This window comes from Marmota monax, unplaced genomic scaffold (genome assembly GCF_021218885.2).
Source record: "Marmota monax isolate L192 unplaced genomic scaffold, Marmota_monax_Labrador192_F-V1.1 WCK01_AAM20220418_F8-fsc00054, whole genome shotgun sequence".
NCBI classification, from domain to species: domain Eukaryota; kingdom Metazoa; phylum Chordata; class Mammalia; order Rodentia; family Sciuridae; genus Marmota; species Marmota monax.
In genome coordinates, this window is record NW_026692145.1 from 3,269,737 (window position 1) to 3,289,812 (window position 20,076).

Here is a 20,076-nt window from a genome sequence, read left to right on the forward strand (position 1 = left end):
AACACCACAAAATAATGTCATACGTTTTCTTTTTTTTTATTTTTTAGTTGTAGTTGGACACAATCCTTTTATTTATTTTTATGTGGTGCTGAGGATCGAACCCAGGGCCCCTCATGTGCTAGGCAAGCATTCTACCGCTGAGTCACAACCCCAGCCCCCATAAGTTTTCTTTTAAGCATTCATGTGTATTGGAAAGGAGCTAAGTGGAAATTCAGTCTTTTATATTTACAGAGATATTCAATATTTCTGATGTTCTTGATTTGCACCAGAACATCTGCTTCCATTGCCATTTTTCTTCAACCTGAAGAATGTCCTACAGCATCCATTTTGATGCATGTCTGCTGGTGCCAAACAATTTCTCATTTTTTGTCTGAAAACATTTATTTCTCCTATTTCATCTGTGAATGATATTTTCAGTGGATGAAGAACTCTGGGTTGATTTTTTTTTTTTGTCGCCACTTTCAATAGGAGGTTGTACTGTCTAATAGGCTCTGTAGTCACTGTTGAGCAAGCCACAGCTTTTTGAATAAAACATGTAATTTATGACAGAGGTAGCATTTCAAGTCCATGGGGGAAATGACTGCCTTCAATAAGTGGTCTAAGGACTACTGGGTATCCTTGTATGCAAATGCAACATCATTCCTCTCTCACTCTGTACACAAAAATCCATCCCTAGTCCCTTTTCAGGTAAAGAAATCATCACAAACCTGCACTAATGTTATGGAAAACCCAAGTGATCAGGGAGAGCTTTGATGGATTTAAGAGGTGAGCATGAACATCTAACACAGTGGTTGATCATTGACCTGTGGAGTCAAAGAAGGGGGAGGGAAGAGGGGAGGGAACGGGCGCACCCAGGTCTGAAATGAGAAAATTAAATTCCATGCATGTATGATTGTGTCAGAATAAACCCAACTATTATGTAAAACTATTGTGCATTAATGAAAGCACCAAAAAGAACATTTTCTTGAAGTCTCATTCTCATTTAATGCACGCTTCCTCATCATGAAGATGATTTCACTGAAGTCAACATTATATGAAACACACTAGCACTTCATGTTCGGCCATGCCCTGGAAATATGCCACAGGAATGACATCCAGACACAAGTTATAACCTTATGTATGACATGGCCTTACAGGAAACCAATGGACATCATTCCTGAATGAAAGACACAGGCCCAGTGCATCACGGGGAGCAGAGTTCCACCTTTTCTGGAGGCCTCTCTGACCCCTGTCACAAAGAACCAAGGGGCCATCTCCTGGATTTCTAATGGCCTTCTATTTCCAGATCTTAATGTTTTCAAAAGACAGCAAGCTGTGGGGGGTAGGGGGAAGGGGAAAGCAAGAAACCACTGGGCTTTTGGTTCAGGAGCACCATGGAGTCAAAATGAAGTTGGGAACTATAGAGCCAGGATCTTTGTTTTGAGAACTCCGTTAAGTTCTTTAAAATCTCTTGTTTTGTCAGGCGCAGTGGCACACGCCTGTAATTCCAGCAGCTTGGGAGGCTGAGACAGGACGATCTCGAGTTCATAGCCAACCTCAGCAAAAGTGAGGTGCTAAGCAACTCAGTGAGACCCTGTGTCTAAATAAAATACAAAATAGGGCTGGGGATGTGGCTCAAGTGCCCCTGAGTTCAATCCCCAGTACCAAAAAGAAAAACCAAAATCTCTTGTTTCTACACATGATAGCCCAGCAGTGCTCTGAATGTTTTTGCATGGTGGATAGTCGTGTCCTTAATTTACGAAGTGTCTGGGTGCTGGCCAACTGGGGTCCTAAGGAAGGGAGGAACAGGGAACCCTCCTATGTAGCCAAGCTTTGGAAGACAAGGGTGCAGAGCCACCAAACCCAGTTAGGAATGGCAGTGTGTGGGGGAAAGTAAGAATGCAGAGTTGGATGAGAAAGGAGAAGAGAAGAAAGGGGTAAACTCCTTCTCTTGCTCGTTTCTCTCTCTCTCTCTCTCTGTCTCTCTCTCTCTCTCTCTCATTAAACCTGTATTCTCATTCTTCCTTTTGCATTTATGGATCTAAGTTATAAACACCCATGGTCACCAAATGCCAAGGACATTTTATAAGAAGTACCACCTTTGAGTGCAGTACCGGAAAGCAACCATTTCATAAGGGAAGTTGTCAACTCATTTCCGTTCTCTTATCAAATAATTATGGAACCCCCATGCTGTTCCAGGCCCAGTGTTACAATTCCCTTTCCTTCTCTGGACTATGATATATCTTGCCCTGTAATGAGATGCATTTCTCACAGAATGAGCAATATCTCTTTCTCACACTTATTGTCTTTTGAAAACACATACTATTCCAAGGGAAGAGCCAGGGTGAGGGTGACGTTCCGTGCTTGGGTGTGAATCAAGAAGACGTGTCAACTATTTGGTGACTACAAATACTAATTCTTATAGGATGTAGTTAGCAGAGAGGATGGAAGTAAGAGTGTCTGAGTAAGTATGAGGGAAGGTTAGTGGTTTCGTGAGTTGATCGAGGAACAGCTATGCGAGATTGTCAGGAAGGTGACTGGACCAGGGACGAATAAAGGGTGAGGAAGACCGTTCTGCACTTGCCTTGCTAATTTTCGGGGCTTTTTAGCGATGGTATCAGGTTTCATTCATTTTGGAGATCAGGAAAGGGTCAGGAATGCCTGTTGCCAACTTCACCATGGTTAATTTTCCTTTTTGTATGGGATGATGTAGGGGAACAGGGTGAAGTCAGGATCAGCTGTGCAAGAATCAGGTCTATGTTCATTACATGGCTTGAAAATTCTGTGAAATTGGACATTTAAATAAGACAGAGTAGTGTAGTTATCAGGGTGACACGATGATTAGAATGACCAAGTGACAGGTATGACGTAGGGGTAAGTTGTGGGTAAGAATCATGTGTGTGGTCCTCACAAAAGTTGATTGTTGTTGTTGGGGAGAACACTTGATAATATACAGTAGTAGTTTTACTTCAATATAATTGAATTCCATGGCAGCTGTCCATGGAATGAGGATCAGAGATTTCTGTTTACTATATTACTAGTAGAAAAAAGAGTGATTTTAAGTAGAATGATGGTGATGGATGGATTAAAATTCAGGGACATTGTTTGCTCATAGTACTTGATGATCACCTAATCACTGGCGTTACAGGGGATAAAGATCAGGTGTGGGTCTAACAGCTGGTGAGAGTTAAAGATGGCCTCAGGATTAGTGATCGGATGAAATCAGGGAATGTGTGCTTTGAACATCACTTGGACATAGAGAACAGCAATCTACCATCTAAAAGGGTGTTGGTAGGAGTCAAGGATCAAGTGACTGTCACTGATGGGGCGAGAGCCATGTGTGTCTATTTCATTTACCGATGGTATAAGGTTGCATTCATTCATTCAATTAGCTGTTCATTTACTTTTTCTTCTTTTTAAAATGTTTTCTTTGTTGTATTTAGATACACATGACAGTAGAGGTGTTTTGACTCCTATTATATGCATGTGAGGATATGAGTTAGGAATGGGATGGAGTGGGATTTTGTGAGGGGAATGATGACTGGCAACTATTTTCCATATCATTGACAGTCGTCGAAAGTACTGATTTACTTAGAGAAAGAAAGTACCGGATTAGAGTTGGGGATAAGGTCAAGTTAGAGGTGGAGTGAGAGGTCAAAGAAATATTAGAAGAAGGGGTGTACTAAGGATGAGTACTTATTAATTCACCAGAAAAACAGTGCCTAGTAAGAGAGATGTGGGTCAGAAAAGAGCATGGGGCATGAATGTCCACTTGGCTATGAAATATAGAGATTTTACATAGAAACAAATGGTACTTTAAGGCTTTAGTAATGGAATAAGTTTCATAAATGTATGTTTGCTATATTACTCTGTAGTAGAAAGCAATGATTTTTGCAAGAGAAATATGTTTGGGTTCACACTGTAATGAAACTGTAGACTGGAAATCAGGAATGGTTTGAGGTCAAGTTCAGGGATATCTGCACCATACATTACTTGATTTTTGAAAACCAACTGCCCACTAGCAATGATCATACCTAGCAGAAGTCTTGATTTTTAAAATTGATTAATTAATTACTTTTAGAGACAGGTCCTTGCTATGTTGTCTAGACTGTTCTCCAACTTTGGGCTCAAGTAATCCTCCCACCTCAGTGTCCCAAGTAGATAAAGATGGTAGGCATGCACCATCATGCCGAGCTCCTAAGGTTGATTTATTTTATTTTATTTTTTTGAGAGAGAGAGAGAGAGAGAGAGAGAGAGAGAGAGAGAGAGAGAGAGAATCTTTTTTTTTTTTTGTAGATGGACACAACAAAATGCCTTTATTTTTATGTGGTGCTGAGAATCGAACCCAGGTCCCGCCCGTGCTAGGTGAGCACTCTACCACTGAGCCACAATCCCTGCCTCTAAAGTTGATTTTTAATATCATTCTCCAATGAAAGGGACCAAGTTTGCTTGGAAAAATGACTGAACTGTAGGACTCGAACAAGAAGTATAGAAAATGAACCTGGAGCATCTCTAAAGCCAGAAAGTAAACAAGTGTTCCTAAAACATCCCATGGAGGTGTGTCAAAGAGAACCTGGCGTCAACAGACAGTGCTCCTAATAGCTAAAGCTGAAACTATTACAGCAACAAAATAAAGTACTATTGAATACAACCCGAAGTAACAATTGAATGAACAAATAAATAATATATCTTTGTGTCCATACTAAATTAAGTAAATAAAATCAATCAATAAATGAGGGAAAAGAAACAGGTTTCTCATACAAATGAATTCCAAATAATTTATGTAGAGACTCAGCTTTTTTTTTAAAGAGAGAGAGAGAGAGAGAGAGAGAGAGAGAGAGAATTTTTTTTAATATTTATTTTTTATGCTCACCATCTCTAGCAGTCAGAGAAATGCAAATCAAAACCACCCTAAGATACCATCTCACTCCAGTAAGATTGGCAGCCATTATGAAGTCAAACAACAACAAGTGCTGGCGAGGATGTGGGGAAAAGGGTACACTTGTACATTGCTGGTGGGACTGCAAATTGGTGCAGCCAATTTGGAAAGCAGTATGGAGATTTCTTGGAAAGCTGGGAATGGAGCCACCATTTGACCCAGCTATTCCCCTTCTCGGTCTATTCCCTAAAGACCTAAAAAGAGCATGCTACAGGGACACTGCTACATCGATGTTCATAGCAGCACAATTCACAATAGCAAGACTGTAGAACCAACCTAGATGCCATTCAATAGACCAATGGATAAAAAAAAAAATGTGGCATTTATACACAATGGAGTATTACTCTGCATTAAAAAATGACAAAATCATAGAATTTGCAGGGAAATGGATGGCATTAGAGCAGATTATGCTAAGTGAAGCTAGCCAATCCCTAAAAAACAAATGCCAAATGTCTTCTTTGATATAAGGAGAGTAACTAAGAAAAGAGTAGGGACGAAGAGCATGAGAAGAAGATTAACATTAAACTGGGATGAGAGGTGGGAGGGAAAGGGAGAGAGAAGGGAAATTGCATGGAAATGGAAGGAGACCCTCAGGGTTATACAAAATTTCATACAAGAGGAAGTGAGGGGAAAGGGGAAAATAATACAAGGGGGAGAAATGAATAACAGTAGAGGGGGTAGAGAGAGAAGAGGGGAGGGGAGGGGAGGGGGGATAGTGGAGGATAGGAAAGGCAGCAGAATACAACAGACACTAGTAGGGCAATATGTAAATCAATGGATGTGTAACTGATGTGATTCTGCAATCTGTATACGGGGTAAAAATGGGAGTTCATAACCCACTTGAATCAAAGTGTGAAATATGATATATCAAGAACTATGTAATGTTTTGAACAACCAACAATAAAAAAATTTAAAAAAATTAAAAAAATATTTATTTTTTAGTTTTTGGTGGACACAACACCTTTATTTTATTTTTATGTGCTGCTGAGGCTCGAACCCAGCGCCCCATGCATGCCAGGTGAGCACGCTACCACTTAAGCCACATCCCCAGCCCCAGATACTCAACTTTTAAGGATGGGGACATAATGACTTTCTTCCAAAGATTCAGTATAAAATAAAGTGAAACAAAGAGTATTCTGACAAACTCCACCTCAGCCAGGAGATCAAGGTTTGTATCTCACTGACGTGGTCACGTTAACCATATGTATCCTTGGTATGATGTGATTAAAATGGTACATTGACTCTGTGATCTCTTCTCAAAATACTCAGATTTCTGAGTTTAATAATGAGAAAAACATCAGACAAATTTAAATACAGGGGCATTCCATAAAATATCTATTGATACCTCATAATAAACAAAGAAAACCTGGGCCAGACATGGTGGTGCACATCTGTAATCCTAGCAGTTTTGGGGGGGTTGAGGCAGGAGGATCACAAGTTCAAAGCCAGCCTTGGCAACTTGGTGAAACCATCTCTAAACAAAAAATAAAATGGGCTGGGGATGTGGCTCAGTGGTGAAGCACTGCTGGGTTCAAAAAGAAGAAAGTCTGAGGGAACTGTTGCCCTGCAGATTTGTGCCCAGACTAAATGCCATAAGCCTAGGTCCTTTAACCCTAAGGACTAAATGCCAAAATTTGGAATCCTGAATAGGGTTCTGGAACAGAAAAAGAAAAAAAAAACCTAAGGGAATATGAATAAATTACAGACTTTAGTGATTAATAATATGTCAATATTGGTTCATCAATTGAGATAAATGTATGATAATCATGTAAGGTTAACAATAGGGAAAATTGGGTGGAACTGCATAGGGGGATATAGGAATTCTGTGCTATATTTGCAACTTTTCTGTAAAGATGAATCTATTCTCAAATTCAAAGTTTATTTTAAAGAATTCATGTATAACATTATAAAGGCAAGGGGTTCAATGGGTACAGGGTAAGGGAAATGTTAAAGATTATGGATATTGTAGAAATACTGGGTTCAGAGATATCTAGTTTACCCCCTACTTAGTAATATATCTTTTTAAAAAAGAAAATTGATCTCCCATTGGATGTAAAATGGGATGGTTTCAGAGACAAAGTGAGGGGCAGATTTTTTTTTTTTTTGTACTGGGGATTGAACCCAGGGGTACTTAACCACTGAACCACATCCCCAGCCCTCTTTTTAATTTATTTAGAGCCAGGGCCTCGTTGAGTTGCTTAGGGCCTCAATAAGTTGCCGAGGCTGGCTTTAACTCATGATCCTCCTGCCTCAGCCTCCCAAGCTGCTGGGATAACAGATGTGCACCAGCACACCCAGCAAGGGGCAGATACTTCTTAAAGGAGGCTAAGGTATGGGGGAGGCAAAGGTATGGCTTGAGGAATAGAGAGGACGTGTTAGGAAATTTCTTTTGGTAATAAAATCCGGTGGGGTTTTGTTGTCTGTTAGTTTTTTTACAAAGGAGGAGGGAAGATGTATGCGCCTCAGATAAAGTCAGGGTTTGGAATGGAGTGAGGGAGAGGATGCATGGAGAAGGTATAAAGAAGAGGCTAAACTTTAGAATTGGTCACAGATGTTTTGTGGAGTCAGTAATGGTTGTTTCTGGCATTGAGCCTCACCACATCCCTCAGCAGGCCTCTCCTGCACTCCAAATTTAAAGTCCATCTTTTTGGGGGTGGGTGCTGGGATGCAAACCCAGGACTTTGTGCATGCTAGGCAAGTAATCTACCACTGAGCCACATCCCTAGCCCTAAGTCCATTTTGGTAACAGGATAATTGATCCTTTTTTTGTGGTAGTCTTTGTATGGCCATTTCATTTGGTCCTCATGCTCTGCTAACGTTCACGAGATCCTGTCTTTTCATAACAGAGGAGCATTCTTGAGCATGAAGTTACCACCCAGAAGACCGGGCAGTGTGTGGGCCAGTGGGGTAGACCTTGGAGACTGCCACATGTCTAACACTGCCGTCTCCCTGGATTCATGGACACTGCCTTGGGGGTCTTGGCCACTGATCCTGTTGGGCTTTTGCACTATGGAGGGTTGGGTCCAGTTCACATTCTGTCTGGAGGTCCTGTTTGGATCAGGATTATTTCTCCAGACATCAAACTAAAACAGAGAAAGTTGTCATGAGCCAACTGTCAGAGAGGAGCACCTGGGTGGGGTTAGAGCCCAAGAGGGCTTCCAGGTGTCTTTTCTGAGTCAAAAGGCAGGAGGAATCTGAAGATTAGCCATGGTGCCTCGGGGCCTTCTGGGAGGTTCTTTGCTGTTTGTCTCCCTCTACCCCACCCCCACGTGCCAGTCCTGCTGTGTGTCCTGAATGTTGCCCTGCCTGACCCAGAGGGAAGTCCTTAAAGCAGGCACAGTCAGTGCTGGCCACCTGGCTCCCAGGGAAGGGAGGAGGCTGGTGAGCTGCAGGCAGCCACAGTCCAGGGGGCAACTGAACCCAAAAGGTTGAGCAGCTCGAGGTGGCAGCTATGGAGAGAGGAGGAGGCGGGGTCTCTTGGATCTTACAGGACAAGGAGGGAATGGGGGCCCCAGAGAGGTCCCCAGGCTGCTGAGCAGAGAAAAGATTGGAGGGGTTCTAGGCCAGGCCCAGCTGGTCGAGGAAAGGCGAGGGGCTATCAGGGAAAGCTCTGAGAGCCACCAAGAAGTTGTCCCAGGGCACTTCAGTGAGCAGAGCGCAGGGTGGGCCCCGCTTCAGCCTGCTCCCTTGCCCTCCCTCTTTGTCCCCTCCGGTCCTCTCCCCTCCCCTCTTGTCTGCACAGCCTTGGGACCAGCTGCAAGACCCTACCACCTGGGATAGGATTCCTCACCCTCTGACTGTGGTCCTCAGGGGCGCGGGTCACAAACCCTACTGTGCATCTGATGACACCTGCTGGACATATAGTCAAATTGCTTTTCTAAGCCATTGGCTGGGTCTTGTTTTCTCGTAGTCTGGGACCTGGTAAAGCTCCTCGTGAGAAACCAGTTCTGGGCGCTCATTACCAACCTGGCAGTCTGAGTTGCATGTCATGCGCGCCAGCGACCGCTAGATGCCGACAGAGATCTAACGATGGGGACAAACTTTTCCCAGGACAAGTTTGTCGTGTTCCAATGGGTGAAATTAGGCCTCAAGACAAACCAGTGCCCAGATAACTTCCCCTCTCCTCTCAAGCCTTTGAGTCAACAAGGGTGAAAAACACTTTCTGCCCACACCTGGGACACACCTCCCTTGATGTTCCCTTTCCCTTCCACATGGCACAGTGAACAAATATTGGCACACACAACATCACACAGGACAGGAGCTGTGGGTGTAGTCATCTTTGGCTGTCCACGTTTTCCCTATACCTACTGCCTGCCTTCACCATGTAGTAGGGGACTGGGATCCTGGTTGTCTCTTGACCTCAGTATAATTGACTCAAATGACCAGGACACCTGTGGGCTTGACTGATGTCATGGGTCACATCTTATTTGCTGTGTGACTTTAAGCTAGCTGCTTGGTCTCTCTATTCTCAGGTTTCCTCATGTACACAACAATTTTTGTAGTGGTACCTACATACATTTTTCTTTTTTGGTACTGGGAATTGAACCCAGGGCAGCTTAACCACTGAGCCACATCCCCAGCCCTTTTTTAAATGTTCTATTTTGTGACAAGTCCTTGCTAAGTTGCTTAGGGCCTTGTTAAGTTGCTGAGGTTGGTTTTGAACTTGCACAGGGAGGTAAGGGAAAATATTGCCCTGGGACTTCAGACAAGTTTCCCCCAGGAGATCCTGTGTCCACTGCAGTATACAATGCTGCTTGACAATGACTTGTGATAGGCCCCAATGTTCTGCAAGACTGATGGGTCCCATGGAATTGTGCACCAAATTCAGCTTGGCTTAGAATTTCCTTCTTCTATCTATCCTAAATTTCCTTTCTTATATTTTATTAAAATTGAGAGAGAATTCCCATATCATACAGTTTGTCCTTTTAGGTTGCATAATTCAGTGGGTTTTAATAAATCCTGAAAGTTTTGCAACCATCATCTCTATGTAATTCCAGAACTTTTTCATGCCCCTCCCCCAAAAGCCTATACCCATTAAAAGATCATTCCTTATTCTTTCCCCTTCCCCTAAGTTCCTGAAAATGATTAATCTGCTTTCTGTCTCTATGGTTTTATGTATTCTGGATATTACATATAAATGGAATCATGCAATCTGTGGCCTTTTGTGTCTAAGTTGTTTCACTTAACACTGTTTTCAAGGTTCGTGTATGTTGTTGCATATATCAATACTTTTCTTCATTCCTTTTTCTGGCTGATAAATGGATAAACAAAATGTGGTTCATCATCCTTGTCTTTTTGAAGCAATTTTAAGATTCTGGGATTAATGTAACCATTCCTATGCAGCGGATCCCTCTGTTTCAGGACCAGAATACCTATATTCTCTCAGTTTTGCCTTTTTTCAGATCTGAGTTTTCCTTTTGTCTTCCCATGGCTGTGATATGGCAGATCAATTCCTCACCTTCATCCCAATTGCTTAGCATTGCTATTGGAAAGGTATGGCAGGAACTTTCCAGGACCCTGTTCTCTGAGTTCTGGAAGCCCTAAACTCCTTGAAATAAATAATTTTCCCAGTCCAGCTCCAGCCCAGAGGTGTGCCTTTCTAAATGAAATATAGATTGTACTGCAGTTTGGATCTGGACTTTCCCCCAAAGGCATATATGTTAAAAGCTTTCTTCTCATTTATTTATTTATAAATTTTTAGTTGTAGTTGGACACAATATCTTTATTTTATTTATTTGTTTATTTTTATGTGGTGCTGAGGATCGAACCCAGTGCCTCATGCATGCTAGGCAAGTGCTCTGCCACTGAGCCACAACCCCAGCCCAAAGGCATCGTTCTTTATTGGAAACTTTATTGGTATTATTAGGAGGTAGTGGGAAGTTTAAGAGGTGAGGTCTAGTGGGCAGTCTTTAAGTATTTGAGAGCATTCCTTGAAGGGGACTGTGGGACCCCAATCTCTTCATTTCTTTCTTTCACTTCTCAGCCTGAGGTGAACATCTTCACTCCACTGTACATTTCTGCCCTGATGCATTGCCTCATTACAAGCTCAAACCAGTGGGCCAACATATCATGGACTGAAACTGCTAAAACTGTGAGCCAAAATAAACCTCTTCTCTTTATTAGTTGAGTGTCTCAAGTGTTTGATATAGTGATGGGAGGCTAATAGACTTTTAAAGCCCCTTGTCTGGAACAAAGACATCAAAGTGGGAGACTTCACTTAGAAATCACTTACCTCCACCCCACACCCCAACTAATTAACCTGTTCTCCTCTCAGCCACTTGTAAAACTGAGTTGTTCTTCCTTAGTTCTCGGGTCAGGCATTATGTACAATGATAATCACAAGATGCTGATAGAGCTTGTCTAGAAGTTTCCCCTTAGGATCCCAAGATCAAGGGTAGCCATTTTATCTGACCCAATTTCATATATTCCACTATTCTCATTAAGAACCTACTATGTCATAGCCCTGTGCTAGGATCTGCATCTGGGTCACAGAGGTCATAGAATGACTCAAGCTACAATATGTAAGATCTGAATTCTACAAATGAGCAGCCTCTACATTCCACAGCCTTATTTTTTTTTCTCCAAAGGGACAAATTAGAGAAACATAGCTCTCTACTATGAGCATTGTAAGATGCCCTGAGCACACCTGGGTTACTATTCTTTTCCTTAGCCTTTTCCTTTCCCTACAAAGCCACATGTGCTGACATAGTGTTCTGCATGTCAAATCATACTGAATTATCTACCCTGGGTTGACCTTGTGGCCCACAGTTGCTCATGTACAATTGTGGAGCTTGAACTTGCCCATGAACTCATGATAGGATTTTGTATAGTTCAAATACAGTAAATTGCAATATTGTCAAGAGTAGAGGCTGTTGATTTTAAATACTTTATTCATTCCTTCTGTCAAGCACTGTGCTAATTTATGTATATACAATAGTGAGTTAAAACTGCATCCTTAGCCTCATGGAATTTATTTTGTTTCCATTTGTACTAAGCACAATCCCTAGAATATATTACAAGTTTAATCAATGTTTACATGACCGTTTGTTTCTATGAACTATTGTAATTATTTTCAATATGTGACAATGATTTAAATTCTGGCCCATACTTCTTTGTTGTCTGAGTGGAAAAATACATTAATAACACTTTCAATGAGCTTCAAAGAACCAACTAAGGGACTTAATTTAATAGATCTAAATGTTAGTCAATCTTGCTAAGAGGATTGCCTGGGGAGCTTTCAAAAGATTCTGATGTAGGATTACTGAGGGAGGGGAAGGTTCTTTTTTTTTTTTACATGACAATAGAATCTATTTTGATATATTTATACAAGCATGGAATATATCTTATTTTAATTAGGATCCCAGTCTTTTTTTAATCAATGAGAAAAAGACAGTTCCCCATTTATTTATTTATTTATTTATTAGAGAGAGAGAGAGAGAGAGAGAGAGAGAGAGAGAGAGAGAAAGAGAGAGACTCTTTTTTTGTAGATGGACACAATCCAATGCCTTTATTTTTATGTGGTGCTGAGAATCGAACCCGGGTCCCACCCATGCTATGGGAGTGCTCTACCGCTGAGCCACAATCCCAGCCCCAGGATCCCAGTCTTGTGGATGTACATCATGTGGACATTCACTGTGGTGTATTCATATATGTACATAGGAAAGTTATGTTGGATTCATGTCACAGTCTTTCCTATTCTTACCACCTCCCTTTCCTTCATTCCCCTTTGTCTAATCCACAGAACTTCTATTCTTCCCCTCCCCACTTGTTGTGTGTTAGCATCGATGTATCAGAGAGAACACTCAGCCTTTGTTTTTGGGGATTGGCTTATTTCACTTAGCATGATAGTCTCCAGATCCATCCTTCTACTGAGAATACCTTCTATGAGAATACCTTCTATGAGAATACCATAAAGTCATTCTTCTTTATGGCTGAGTAATAGTCCATTGTGTATATATACCACAATTTCTTTATCCATTTATCTTTTGACGGGCATCTAGGTTGGTTCCATAGCTTAGGTATTGTGAATTGAGCTGCTATAAACATTGATGTGGCTGTGTCACTGTAGTATGCTGATTTTAAGTCCTTTGGATATAAACCGAGGAGTGGTATAACTGAATCAGGAAAGGAGTCTTTCACATTGAAGATAAGGATACTTGCGATGCTTATACCATTCTCTTTAATATGTTGCAGTCTTAATACATTGGAAAATACAGCATACAACTTTTCTTTAAATTAGATGACTTGTTTTAGCCTGTGCAACTTATCAAGATCCTATCTCAAAAATAAAAAGGAATAGGTGTGTAATTCAGTGGTGGAACACTTCTGGGTTCAATCCCCAATATTGAACAAAAAGAAAAAAAAGTAGATGTCTTGCTAAATCTCATTTTCTGTTAGAATGATCTTCTCTGATGAAGTAAAACTTTTTAGTTTTTAATTACATAATTGTTTTTAGTTTTTAATTATATAACTACATATTTATGGGGTACAGTGTGATGCAGTGTTTCAATACATGTATAAATTCTGTAAGGATCAAATCAGGGTATTTAGCATATCCATCAGCTCAAACATTTAGCACTTTTTTTTCATGGTGAGCACATGCAAAGTCCTCTTTCCTAGTTATTTTGAAATACACAATATAATATTGTTGACTATAGTGACCCTACTGTGCAACGGAATACCAGAACTTATTCCTCTTATTGAACTAATTTTCTATTTACCAATATCTTCCTCCTCTTGCCCTTTTCTCTTCCCCTTTATATCGTTTGGCAACTACTATTGTATTCTTTATCTCTATGAGGTCAACTTTCTTAGATCCCAGAAGTTAGTGACATGGTGCAGTATTTATCTTTCCCTGCCTGACTTATTTTACATAGCACAATGTCTTCCAGGTTCATCCCTGTTGCCACAAATGACAGGATTTCATTCTTTTTTTTTTTTTGTACTGAGGATTGTACCTAGGGGCACTTGACCATTGAACCACATACCTATTTTGTGCTTTATTTAGAGACAAGGTCTCACTGAGTTGCTTAGTGCCTTACCGTTGCTGAGGCTGGCTTTGAACTCATGATCCTCCTGCTTCAGCTTCCCAAACTGCTGGGATTACAGGTGAGTGGCACCATACCTGGATCAGGATTTCATTCTTCTTATGGCTGATTAATATTCCACAGTGTGTGTGTGTGTGTGTGTACCACATTTCTTTGCCCATTCATCTGTTGATGGACTAAATTTCATCTTCAAATCTATAAAATTCTGCTTAACCCTGGGTCATCTTTCTAAAGATGTGGATGGTTGACCTAGTCCCTGAGACAGAAATGAGAAAATTTAAAATTGTTGCTGTTTCATTTTATGCTGCAAAGAGACTACTAGATGAGCCAGTATATATACCCAGGGAAAGCATAGGGTTTTTGTATAAAAATGTATGAGTTCTAGCTTCACTTCTTTCATTTACTCAACATGTAACCATGCTAAAAATAATATTTTACTAAAATTAGGAAAATCCAAATGCAACAATTCATGGGAAAGTATAGGTCTAAGATCATCATTCTCAAGAATGGTACTAAATTAATTCATTAATTCAGAAAATATTTATCAAATACTTATTGTATACCAGTTCCTGTACTCCTTGTTAGGTACACAATGATGATTTCAACAACTAACTCTTTTGGGGGTGCACAAATGAACAAGGAAGGGATTCAAACCTTGCCAGTGCTCTGAAGGAAGGGCATAGAGAAGACTGAATGCTGGCCAGTGTTTTGGTTTGGATATGAGGTGTCTCCCTAAAACTCATGCACTGAGGGCTTGGTCCCCAGTGCAGCAATGTTCAGAGGTAAGGATTTGGGGGAAGTGATTAGATCACGAGGACTCTGACCTCATCATTGCTTTATTCTACTGATAACTGAGTGGACTACAGGAGGTGATGGAAGCTATAGGAACATGGGCCATGGTTGGGCTAGTAGGTCACTGGGGGGTGTGTCCTGGAGAGATTGATCTCCCTCTCTGTGTTTTCTGGCTGCCAGGAAGTGCAACTTTCTCTGTTATTCTTTTCTGCCATGATTTTTTTTTTGTGTGTGTGTGTGTGGTGCTAGGGATTGAACCCAGGGCCTTGTGCATGCAAGGCAAACACTCTACCAACTGCGCTATAGCCCCAGCCCTGTCATGATGTTTTGACTCGCTTCACCCTAAAGCCAGCTGTCTGTCCATGGACTGAAACTTCTGTAACTGTGAGCCAAAATGGACCTTTCTTGTAAATTCTTTATGTCTGGTATTTTGACCACAGTGACAAAAAAACTGGCTAAACAGCCAAGAAAGCTAGTGTGAAGGCCAGGCAGGAGAGCATGAATGTGAAAAATATAGATGTTCATTGAAATCTGGACTACCTGTGTGAGCTAAGTTCTCTATCTCATTTTTCTTATTTGTGAAGTGGTAATAAATAATGGTACCTAGTTTATGGTACTAGATCTAAATGAATACATTGTGAAATCTGAATGAATACATTGCATGCAAAGTGCCTGGGATAGAAACTGACATAGAGTAGTGACTATGTAATTGTTAGCTGTATTTTTATCTTATTTTGTCTGTCTAGAAGCAAAAGTAGTGTCAGGTACAGCCTCACAGAGAATATGATCCACAAACTTCATCTTGAGTGATTAGTAAGTCATCACTTTAACTAGGTGGATAGAGGAAACAAGGGGTAATACTGTGAGTAAAGGTATATTCAGGAAGATCATGAGAAGGTGTGTAGAAGGAAGCATACAGCATCCTGCATGACCCTTAACTATATTTTGAAGCCTTGCATAGTAATGAATAGCTGCTGTTTTGCTTTCAGGGCATGAATCTCCTTGGAGAATGTGTTCCCATTTATTTTCTATGTGGTGCTGCTCTTTTTTTTTTTTTAATTGGTTGTTCAAAACATTACAGGTGCTGCTCTTTTTTGAAATTCTTCTATGATTTGATAGTCACCATCACGAACATTCCCCATTAAGTTTTCCCATTTTCTATGTTATGCTTCTATCTTATTTGGGTATGTGAAAATCTATTTTGCATACACTCATATACAGACCACAGATTTGACAGAAATACTGGAGATTGAACAGCACCACTGTTGTGTGTCTTCTTGTCGTTCTGTGCACGTAATTATTTTTTAACCTGTCAGTAACTTTGCTGGCTTCTTCAAGCAAATGTGGCTTTAATTTATTGAAAGTTCTTGGATTTTCATTAGCTGGAATGAATGCCAATGCAGACAAATGGCAAGTTTTTTTTTTTTTTTTTTTTTTTTTTTTTTAGAGAGAGAGAGAAGAGAGAATTTTAATGTTTATTTTTTAGTTTTCGGCAGACACAACATCTTTGTTTGTATGTGGTGCTGAGGATCGAACCCGGGCCGCACGCATGCCAGGCGAGCGCGCTACCGCTTGAGCCACATCCTCAGCCCCAAATGGCAAGTTTTTAAACTGAAGTTTTCATTGTTACTATATTGCATGGCCAGTCCACTCGTGAGACATTTCCACCAAAGGTATTGGGCTTAATGGGCAACAACAAACTTTATTGGTAACATTTTGAAATTCACTTTTAGAAGCCTTGGTTGCACCTAATTCCAAATTTGTCATTATGGTTTGGAAATTCACTTGAAATCCTATTTTTTTTTTTCTACAAAGTCTCCAAATCTTAAGTATAAAGTGCTTCAACAGGGTTTCAACATTTGGGATTATGACATTTGAGATGTCCTGAACAGATAAATGAACAGAAAAGTTCAGAATTTTCTGATCCATCAGGGACTTGAAATACATACATATATATAATCTATATGTTATATATAGATTATAAAAAACCAGTGGAGACAATTTCAGAAATGCTGTCCATTAGCCAAAGTGACATGCATGAAATTTTTTAAAAATGATAGATTTAGTGGTAAATACGGATCTTTTTTAGCAGTCAAATCCCTAACCAAGAAGAGTTCACCATTTAATGTTTTTTTAGATGTATTTTATTTAAAAATATTTTTATTTCAATTAATTTAATAATTATATTTATATTAAATTAATATGTATACATGTATAATAATATATTGTATACATGTATGACATTTCAATACATGTATACAATGTGTAATGATCAGATCAGGGTAATTGACATATCCACTGCCGCATCGGTCATTTCTTTGTACTGGGAACATTTAAAATCTTCTCTACAAGCTATTTTGAAATATATAATTAACTGTTGTCAACCATAGTTATCCTACTATTCCATAGAACACTAGAAGTTATTCTTCCTATCTGACTGCATGCCTAGGTTTTATAACACAGAAGGAAACTATATAACCTCTAACCAAGTTATTTTGTGTGTTTGGATGATTGCCTGTGAGAGACCTAGGCAAAGGACAGGTGGCTGATTATCCAAGAAAAGGAAATGGGAGGTGCTGATACCTCCAGGGGATGGGAAAGATCCCATTTTCCAACACAAGTGATTACCCCCTGGGGCGCCTCTTTCCTGCCTTTTGGTAGGCAAGATAGGAGGAGGAGGGTTGAGAGAGGAAAGGAAACCTGACATCTATAAAGGCACAAAAGACCCCCACTCCTGCAGGCGCCAGCTCTGGGTCCCAGTTGTTGTCTCTTAAATAAAACTTGCTTTCTATGCTTGCCTTGGTGTTTCTCTGGTGTTTAATCTTCAACACTTGGCGGGATGTGGGGGGTGTGGGGGGTGGGGGGGATGAGGACTCCATCCTGATTTTCCCAGACCAGTATGACAAACTTGAGTTTGTCAAGTTCTTTTATTGTCTGAGGAAGGGCATTGTTGTTATTATTATTGAAAGAGCTTGGGCAGGAGAAGAAGTAGTCTGATTGAATAATTTGGCAACTATTCTGCATATAGTTGAAAATGCACTAAGCCCTTCCTAGAATTTGGCTTTATATCCTTTTTATAGAAGCTTTTGCATTAAAAAAATGTGACATGTAGTTTTCAGGATTTGGGTTTTTACGATTTCAGTATTTGGGATTTTAATATTTTGGGATTATAATTTTTGGAATTTTGATCTTTAAGGAATTTAGACATTGGGAATATTAGACTTTAGGAATTTAAATCTTTCAGGGTTTCAACATTTAGGATTATGACATTTGAGATTGTGTCTTTCAAGATTATGATTAAGAACTCAATAATACAATCAATAACTTAGACTTAACTGATATATATAGAATATTTCATCCTTCAATGAACTAATACACTTTCTTCTTAGCAGCACATGGATCCTTCTCTAAAATAGACCATATATTATGCTACAAAGCAACTCTTATCAAATATAAAAAAGTAGAGATACTACCTTGCATTCTATCAGATCATAATGGAAAGAAATTAGAAATCAATGATAAAATAAAAAATCAAAGCTACTTCAACTAAATAATACACTACTGAATGAACAATGGGTTGCAAAAGACATCAAGGAGGAGATTAAAAAATTCTTAGAGGTGAATGAGAACACTGATACAACGTATCAAAATCCTTGGGACACTATGAAGGCAGTGCTAAGAAAAAAGTTTATTGCATGGAGTTCATTCCTTAAAAAAAGAAAAAGTCAACAAATAAATGACTTAACATTACATCTCAAAGCCCTAGAAAAAGAAGAACAAATCAACACCAAGAGCAGTAGAAGACACGAAATAATTAAAATCAGAGCTGAAATCAATGAAATCAAAACAAAGGAAACAATTGAAAAAATTGACAAAACAAATAGTTGGTTCTTTGAAAAAATAAATAAAATTAACAAACCCTTAACCATGCTAATGAAGAGAAGGAGAGAGAAAACTCTAATTACTAACATATGTGATGAAAAAGGAAAAATCACAACAGACAGAAATACAGAAGATGATTAAAAATTATTTTGAAAATTTATACTCTAATATAATAGAAAATATTGAAGGCATAGACAAATTTCTAGGGTCATTTGATTTGCCCAAGTTGAATCAGGATGATATACACAATTTAAAGAAGAACTAAAACCAATACTCTTCAATTTATTTCAGGAAATAGAAAAAGAGGGAGCACTTCCAAACTCATTCTATGAGGCCAATATCATCCTGATTCCATGTTATGCTCGAATTCGGGACCCCCAAAAGACCACCAGAGACCAAGATCGATGTAAGCAGCAAAGAGGTGTTTATTGTGAGCTAGCTCGGTCCTCCGAAAGCACACAGCAACAGGTGATTCTGAGAGGCCCTGAGCCCAGGGTTTGTAGCAGTTTTATACATTCTTTGGAGAAGGCAGGGACCCCCACATACATCATAGCATCTCTTAGCAAATCATCACACACTGCGGGAAAATCAAATAAAAACTCTAAAACATGATTAGTGTATCAAGTGGCGGGAAAGAATCTGGAAAGAATTATTGGTTAGTTCAAGGGGTTGACGCACATAAAATTGATTGGTTTAAATAGTGAGGATGTCACAAGGGGGGTACGTGCCAAACTGCAGGGCTTCTAGATTAGATATTGGTCACCACACCTAGGTGGGGGCCATCTGGAATTTCAGATATGTGGATATCTTGGCCTATCTTAGGTGATCACCATCTGCGGTGGCTTTGGCTTTTCCGAGAACTGTTTCCACAGAGCTTTTCTGTGGTATTTTCCTGACTTTAAGACTACAGTAGGTCAGAGGTTAAGTTTCAGAGCAAAATGAGGTCCCAAGTAGATTGAGATTGCTTAGGTCTTTCATCCAAAACCAGGCAAAGACACATCAAAGAAAGAAAGCTTCAGACCAATAACTCTAATGAACATAGATGCAAAAATCCTCAATAAAATTCTGGCAAATGAATACAAAAACATATAAAAAAGATAGCGCACCACTATCAAGTGGGGCTCATCCCAGGGATGCAAGGTTGGTTCAACATACAGGAAATCAATAAATGTGACTCATCACATCAATAGACTTAAAGATAAGAACCATATGATCATCTCAATAGACGCAGAAAAAGCATTTGACAAAATACAGCACCCCTTCATGTTCAAAACACTAGAAAAGCTAGGGATAACGGAAACATATCTCAACATTGTAAAAGCTATCTATGCTAAGCCCCAGGCCAACATCATTCTATCATTCTATTTTTTTTGGCAAAATAATAAATTTATTATATATGATGGCCAGATACATTCGAGATGCATTATATATTATAGC